The following is an 8,758-nucleotide window of genomic DNA, read 5'->3' as shown; positions in this document are numbered from 1 at the left end:
GGCTCATGCACCACTTCACCCATCTTGCCAAGGTAGCTGTCCAAACTGCCATAAAGGGTTTCCTTATCACAATTGTGATTCCACTGTGGACCTGAACTGTGTTGAGTTACTTTCATACAGCTTCAAACCACTGACTGGACATAATTTGGGCCCTTCTGGAAATGCTGCATAATCGACTGTCCTGATCCCTGTGTTAGTTCTCTTTGTTATATGAAAGGGAACGCCTGTCGGCGAAAACAATTTCCAGTCCACTTCCTGAGCCCTGATGTCCGAGACCCTTTTGCACGATATTAAGCAGAGCAGGGTAGTCAGATTAGCCCACAGAGCCTTCCTGGACAGACCGCCATTATCCGGCCAGGACTCAAACAATCTCAACACCCCACTAACGTCCCAAAGACGGTGATATCTCAGAGCCGGTGGTATCATACTTTTTATTCCTTTGAGTACTCTACACGCCAGTGGATGTTCGCCCAAGGGGTGACTTTCTACGTTTTCATGCCCTACCGAAATCGCTGAACGATATGTGTAAATAGTCCAGTATACTCTACCCTGAGCTGCCTGATTGACCAGGAATTTCACCACATCGACTACATCTGTTTGAACAGGATGTATTTCCCTCTCCATGCACCATTTACTCCACTTATCCCAAGCACCTCTGTAGGCCTTCTTGGTTTTGGGAGCCCAGGATTCTCTGATGAATTTCTAAGCCTCTCCCGAAAGTCCTGGTTTTGCCCAAGATCCCCCGAAATCGCCCACGCCACCAGGGTCGCCCCTTCCTTGTCCCAGTACTATCAAAGGTAAAATGTGGGCAAATGAGTGGAGAGGTTCTACAATAGACCATAAAGCCAGAGGAGGATTAGGTTGGTCGAAGACAAGGAGATCACGAGAAACAGCTCTTTGTTCAAACACCTGGTCGAGAGAGAGGACTGTGAATCACCTCCGCCGGAACTAGAACCAGATCTGCAGCACCGGGAGCCTCGGGACAACCTTTGGGTCCCGCCCAGTGGAGGTGCAGCTCGAGGTGGACTGTTGGGTAACCCGCTAGGAGGTAGTGGCACCAGTGAAATGGGCACCAGACCCCAACAAGTAACAAGGAAGCCGCTGGGTCGAAGAGTGCTGATTCAGAGTTTTGAACATTTGTCCAGGGGTGGTGTTACGATCCCCTGTGCTTTTAAGCCCAAGGCCCCCTGTTGGGGGCGTGTTAAGTGTGACATTGGGTTAGTGAGAGGAGGACTGGCGAAAGGAAGCCAGTTCAATGTTAGCAGTTAAAAAGATAGTTGTTGCAATCTCCTCTCCGACTGTGCGTCCTTTTTGTACTACGCAGGTACAATGGTTCAGAATATATTATGAACTCAAATTACGTAAGATTTACATTCAACATTGTATAGCTTTGCAGTGGGCATTTAGTGTTTCAGCAGCTTGCTGGCTGGCGAGTCTGTTAATCGGCGGCTATTAAGCCCCATCTGTATCAACTGTTACTTCATTATGCCATTTTAATAGAAACATAGGAAATACAAGAAATCCGAAGACAGCAGTATACAGCTATATTTGCAGGATGTATCTTAGTCACTTTCACTCTCAATTTTCTCTTAAAATGTTTCCCTTTTTCACTTACCAAATATAGAAAGGGCCAGGGATTTGTTTAGAGGTACATTTTACTGTATATTGCTTTGAGAAATAGATTTATAAAACAGAAGGAACAACATTCTGTGATGAGATACAAAAATATGCTATTCATAGCGTACAAAGCCAGGATCCTTCGATAGCTCAGTTGGTAGAGCGGAGGACTGTAGTGGAAATTCAGATATCCTTAGGTCGCTGGTTCAAATCCGGCTCGAAGGACATTTTTTTTTTGGTAGCATTTTAAGAATTACCAAATTCTTATACCAACAGAACAGGGTGCTTTACGTGGAGGGAGGGGTGCTGGGGTAGTAGAAGTACCGAGAGAATCAGAAGAGACATGATGTGTTTCCTGTGGACGTGGCAGCAATTTTGTATTATGTGTAGGGAGGTCGCCAGTAACTCGTGCAGAAATACAGCTGGGCTCCTATTGATAAAAAAACCCCTGTTCTCTGGAAATGAAGTACCCCCTATAAATACAAACATGTTATTTTGTATGCTTATTTCATGAAAAACATCGCAGATTAAACAGAAAGAACACGTTCCCAGCGCAGGCCGGCTGCCTGGGGTTTCAAAGGATGAGGCTCGGTCCCGCGTAAAAGAGTTAGCATTCTGCATTTATGTACTGGGAAAAGAGCGACTGAGAAAGAACCAAGCAATCCCAATGTTTGTTGTATTGTAATACATACCTTACAAGCCACGATTCCAGTGTGGGTGAAATGAGCAAAAAAGGAATGGGTTAAACACAGAGAGCTACGTAGCCTGGTTCCACGGATCATGCATTAATCCTTTATTCAGGAAGGCACTATTGTGCTTCGCGGATGTTGCTCGGAGGTGGAGGGCATGACTTGTGGCAATGAGGTCGCGGGTTGAACCCCCAGCATTTCTAAGTGGCTTTTTTTTTTGTAATGTGAAAGTTTTCGTATTTAAAAAATCGCAGAAATACACAGCAGATCATCTATATATCCACCACAGCTTAATATCAAATATGTTATTGCAATTTTTATTAAATGTAGTCAGTGTTTGAAGGTGCATTGTTTTAAACACTTGATGTCAGAATAAGTATGCTTTTCTATCTTGTATTGTTTACAAATGTTAGACCGACAGGTGAATGTTTGGAGAGTAATGGGTGGATTGGGGGTTGGGGGGATAGAGTAATAGTGGAGTCATGGCAGGTAAGTGACAGGCTTGTAAACACTATGAAAACGCAGGACTGAAATACCACTATGTTTTTTGCGGGATGGCTTGAAATCTGCACAAATTACACAATAAATACAGATTTTCAATGCATTCGTAATAGAAAGACATGATTCTATTAAAGTCATGGAGGCGAAAGATTATGCTCAACTCTTTACTTCTCGAGCAGCAACAACTTTAAAAAACACAACCATAAAAAGAAACAGCTAAAACTACAAATCCCATGAATTTTAGCGATATATGAGTTTGTATTTAATTGGTTCTTCTTTTATGTGACTTCTTGTAACCAATCATACACTAAAGTCCAGTATAACATCGTCTGCCTTCCTTCGGCCTCTTTCTTTCGCTGATCCATAACTGCGTCCCAACCAGTTAACGCTGGAAACCTCCACCACGTCTCTTTTACTCCTCATGTACTTGACGTCTTGGGTTCTGTACCTGCCAATTCACAAACAGCACCGATGAAAAACTCCACTATAAACTGGGTGGGCAATCGCAAAAGAACATGTCAGAAATTAAATTCCAAACTTCCTTATAATCAGTAATTCCGATCACAGTCATTCCAGTCTATTTACGCAATTGATAGGGTGGGATAATCCTTTGCCTCAGTATCTTTAATAGAATCATGACTTTCTATTACAAATGTATTGAAAATCAGTATTCTATGTCAAGACGGGTAGGCTCGGATTATGCTTGTTCCAAGCTTACTCACTACCAACGTAGTCACCTGGCCGATTGGTCTAAAATAAAAGTTCTTAAAAGTCGACTTGTTGGACCAAACCCCTGCCTTCAAAATGTCCGCTAGGCATGCCCCCATTCTGAATGCTGTGGATGCCATGGCACCCCTAACCGAATGTGCTCCGAAATGACTTGTACCTATGCCAGCTTGGCTCATGCACCACTTCACCCATCTTGCCAAGGTAGCTGTCCAAACTGCCATAAAGGGTTTCCTTATCACAATTGTGATTCCACTGTGGACCTGAACTGTGTTGAGTTACTTTCATACAGCTTCAAACCACTGACTGGACATAATTCGGGCCCTTCTGGAAATGCTGCATAATCGACTGTCCTGATCCCTGTGTTAGTTCTCTTTGTTATATGAAAGGGAACGCCTGTCGGCGAAAACAATTTCCAGTCCACTTCCTGAGCCCTGATGTCCGAGACCCTTTTGCACGATATTAAGCAGAGCAGGGTAGTCAGATTAGCCCACAGAGCCTTCCTGGACAGACCGCCATTATCCGGCCAGGACTCAAACAATCTCAACACCCCACTAACGTCCCAAAGACGGTGATATCTCAGAGCCGGTGGTATCATACTTTTTATTCCTTTGAGTACTCTACACGCCAGTGGATGTTCGCCCAAGGGGTGACTTTCTACGTTTTCATGCCCTACCGAAATCGCTGAACGATATGTGTAAATAGTCCAGTATACTCTACCCTGAGCTGCCTGATTGACCAGGAATTTCACCACATCGACTACATCTGTTTGAACAGGATGTATTTCCCTCTCCATGCACCATTTACTCCACTTATCCCAAGCACCTCTGTAGGCCTTCTTGGTTTTGGGAGCCCAGGATTCTCTGATGAATTTCTAAGCCTCTCCCGAAAGTCCTGGTTTTGCCCAAGATCCCCCGAAATCGCCCACGCCACCAGGGTCGCCCCTTCCTTGTCCCAGTACTATCAAAGGTAAAATGTGGGCAAATGAGTGGAGAGGTTCTACAATAGACCATAAAGCCAGAGGAGGATTAGGTTGGTCGAAGACAAGGAGATCACGAGAAACAGCTCTTTGTTCAAACACCTGGTCGAGAGAGAGGACTGTGAATCACCTCCGCCGGAACTAGAACCAGATCTGCAGCACCGGGAGCCTCGGGACAACCTTTGGGTCCCGCCCAGTGGAGGTGCAGCTCGAGGTGGACTGTTGGGTAACCCGCTAGGAGGTAGTGGCACCAGTGAAATGGGCACCAGACCCCAACAAGTAACAAGGAAGCCGCTGGGTCGAAGAGTGCTGATTCAGAGTTTTGAACATTTGTCCAGGGGTGGTGTTACGATCCCCTGTGCTTTTAAGCCCAAGGCCCCCTGTTGGGGGCGTGTTAAGTGTGACATTGGGTTAGTGAGAGGAGGACTGGCGAAAGGAAGCCAGTTCAATGTTAGCAGTTAAAAAGATAGTTGTTGCAATCTCCTCTCCGACTGTGCGTCCTTTTTGTACTACGCAGGTACAATGGTTCAGAATATATTATGAACTCAAATTACGTAAGATTTACATTCAACATTGTATAGCTTTGCAGTGGGCATTTAGTGTTTCAGCAGCTTGCTGGCTGGCGAGTCTGTTAATCGGCGGCTATTAAGCCCCATCTGTATCAACTGTTACTTCATTATGCCATTTTAATAGAAACATAGGAAATACAAGAAATCCGAAGACAGCAGTATACAGCTATATTTGCAGGATGTATCTTAGTCACTTTCACTCTCAATTTTCTCTTAAAATGTTTCCCTTTTTCACTTACCAAATATAGAAAGGGCCAGGGATTTGTTTAGAGGTACATTTTACTGTATATTGCTTTGAGAAATAGATTTATAAAACAGAAGGAACAACATTCTGTGATGAGATACAAAAATATGCTATTCATAGCGTACAAAGCCAGGAGCCTTCGATAGCTCAGTTGGTAGAGCGGAGGACTGTAGTGGAAATTTAGATATCCTTAGGTCACTGGTTCAAATCCGGCTCGAAGGACATTTTTTTTTTTGGTAGCATTTTAAGAATTACCAAATTCTTATACCAACAGAACAGGGTGCTTTACGTGGAGGGAGGGGTGCTGGGGTAGTAGAAGTACCGAGAGAATCAGAAGAGACATGATGTGTTTCCTGTGGACGTGGCAGCCATTTTGTATTATGTGTAGGGAGGTCGCCAGTAACTCGTGCAGAAATACAGCTGGGCTCCTATTGATAAAAAAAACCCTGTTCTCTGGAAATGAAGTACCCCCTATAAATACAAACACGTTATTTTGTATGCTTATTTCATGAAAAACATCGCAGATTAAACAGAAAGAACACGTTCCCAGCGCAGGCAGGCTGCCTGGGGTTTCAAAGGATGAGGCTCGGTCCCGCGTAAAAGAGTTAGCATTCTGCATTTATGTACTGGGAAAAGAGCGACTGAGAAAGAACCAAGCAATCCCAATGTTTGTTGTATTGTAATACATACCTGTCAAGCCACGATTCCAGTGTGGGTGAAATGAGCAAAAAAGGAATGGGTTAAACACAGAGAGCTACGTAGCCTGGTTCCACGGATCATGCATTAATCCTTTATTCAGGAAGGCACTATTGTGCTTCGCGGATGTTGCTCGGAGGTGGAGGGCATGACTTGTGGCAATGAGGTCGCGGGTTGAACCCCCCGCATTTCTAAGTGGCTTTTTTTTTTGTAATGTGAAAGTTTTCGTATTTAAAAAATCGCAGAAATACACAGCAGATCATCTATATATCCACCACAGCTTAATATCAAATATGTTATTGCAATTTTTATTAAATGTAGTCATTGTTTGAAGGTGCATTGTTTTAAACACTTGATGTCAGAATAAGTATGCTTTTCTATCTTGTATTGTTTACAAATGTTAGACCGACAGGTGAATGTTTGGAGAGTAATGGGTGGATTGGGGGTTGGGGGGATAGAGTAATAGTGGAGTCATGGCAGGTAAGTGACAGGCTTGTAAACACTATGAAAACGCAGGACTGAAATACCACTATGTTTTTTGCGGGATGGCTTGAAATCTGCACAAATTACACAATAAATACAGATTTTCAATGCATTCGTAATAGAAAGACATGATTCTATTAAAGTCATGGAGGCGAAAGATTATGCTCAACTCTTTACTTCTCGAGCAGCCAACAACTTTAAAAAACACAACCATAAAAAGAAACAGCTAAAACTACAAATCCCATGAATTTTAGCGATATATGAGTTTGTATTTAATTGGTTCTTCTTTTATGTGACTTCTTGTAACCAATCATACACTAAAGTCCAGTATAACATCGTCTGCCTTCCTTCGGCCTCTTTCTTTCGCTGATCCATAACTGCGTCCCAACCAGTTAACGCTGGAAACCTCCACCACGTCTCTTTTACTCCTCATGTACTTGACGTCTTGGGTTCTGTACCTGCCAATTCACAAACAGCACCAATGAAAAACTCCACTATAAACTGGGTGGGCAATCGCAAAAGAACATGTCAGAAATTAAATTCCAAACTTCCTTATAATCAGTAATTCTGATCACAGTCATTCCAGTCTATTTACGCAATTGATAGGGTGGGATAATCCTTTGCCTCAGTATCTTTAATAGAATCATGACTTTCTATTACAAATGTATTGAAAATCAGTATTCTATGTCAAGACGGGTAGGCTCGGATTATGCTTGTTCCAAGCTTACTCACTACCAACGTAGTCACCTGGCCGATTGGTCTAAAATAAAAGTTCTTAAAAGTCGACTTGTTGGACCAAACCCCTGCCTTCAAAATGTCCGCTAGGCATGCCCCCATTCTGAATGCTGTGGATGCCATGGCACCCCTAACCGAATGTGCTCCGAAATGACTTGTACCTACGCCAGCTTGGCTCATGCACCACTTCACCCATCTTGCCAAGGTAGCTGTCCAAACTGCCATAAAGGGTTTCCTTATCACAATTGTGATTCCACTGTGGACCTGAACTGTGTTGAGTTACTTTCATACAGCTTCAAACCACTGACTGGACATAATTTGGGCCCTTCTGGAAATGCTGCATAATCGACTGTCCTGATCCCTGTGTTAGTTCTCTTTGTTATATGAAAGGGAACGCCTGTCGGCGAAAACAATTTCCAGTCCACTTCCTGAGCCCTGATGTCCGAGACCCTTTTGCACGATATTAAGCAGAGCAGGGTAGTCAGATTAGCCCACAGAGCCTTCCTGGACAGACCGCCATTATCCGGCCAGGACTCAAACAATCTCAACACCCCACTAACGTCCCAAAGACGGTGATATCTCAGAGCCGGTGGTATCATACTTTTTATTCCTTTGAGTACTCTACACGCCAGTGGATGTTCGCCCAAGGGGTGACTTTCTACGTTTTCATGCCCTACCGAAATCGCTGAACGATATGTGTAAATAGTCCAGTATACTCTACCCTGAGCTGCCTGATTGACCAGGAATTTCACCACATCGACTACATCTGTTTGAACAGGATGTATTTCCCTCTCCATGCACCATTTACTCCACTTATCCCAAGCACCTCTGTAGGCCTTCTTGGTTTTGGGAGCCCAGGATTCTCTGATGAATTTCTAAGCCTCTCCCGAAAGTCCTGGTTTTGCCCAAGATCCCCCGAAATCGCCCACGCCACCAGGGTCGCCCCTTCCTTGTCCCAGTACTATCAAAGGTAAAATGTGGGCAAATGAGTGGAGAGGTTCTACAATAGACCATAAAGCCAGAGGAGGATTAGGTTGGTCGAAGACAAGGAGATCACGAGAAACAGCTCTTTGTTCAAACACCTGGTCGAGAGAGAGGACTGTGAATCACCTCCGCCGGAACTAGAACCAGATCTGCAGCACCGGGAGCCTCGGGACAACCTTTGGGTCCCGCCCAGTGGAGGTGCAGCTCGAGGTGGACTGTTGGGTAACCCGCTAGGAGGTAGTGGCACCAGTGAAATGGGCACCAGACCCCAACAAGTAACAAGGAAGCCGCTGGGTCGAAGAGTGCTGATTCAGAGTTTTGAACATTTGTCCAGGGGTGGTGTTACGATCCCCTGTGCTTTTAAGCCCAAGGCCCCCTGTTGGGGGCGTCTTAAGTGTGACATTGGGTTAGTGAGAGGAGGACTGGCAAAAGGAAGCCAGTTCAATGTTAGCAGTTAAAAAGATAGTTGTTGCAATCTCCTCTCCGACTGTGCGTCCTTTTTGTACTACGCAGGTACAATGGTTCAGAATATATT

General features: G+C 44.4%; 1 non-coding gene across 1 annotated transcript; it reads left to right on the top strand.

Annotated features, from left to right (window-relative positions):
* The first annotated feature begins 1,756 nt into the window (after positions 1-1,756).
* TRNAY-GUA (transfer RNA tyrosine (anticodon GUA)) lies at positions 1,757-1,842 on the top strand. The gene is given in 2 exon segments: positions 1,757-1,793; positions 1,807-1,842. It is a non-coding gene; the product is annotated as a tRNA-Tyr (tRNA).
* Positions 1,843-8,758: the final 6,916 nt, after the last annotated feature.

The sequence above is a fragment of the Ambystoma mexicanum genome, assembly GCF_040938575.1.
Source record: "Ambystoma mexicanum isolate Mex_15411 chromosome 12 unlocalized genomic scaffold, UKY_AmexF1_1 Mex_chr12_unloc.2, whole genome shotgun sequence".
Lineage (NCBI taxonomy): Eukaryota > Metazoa > Chordata > Amphibia > Caudata > Ambystomatidae > Ambystoma > Ambystoma mexicanum.
This window is presented reverse-complemented; position numbering and strand designations above follow the sequence as displayed.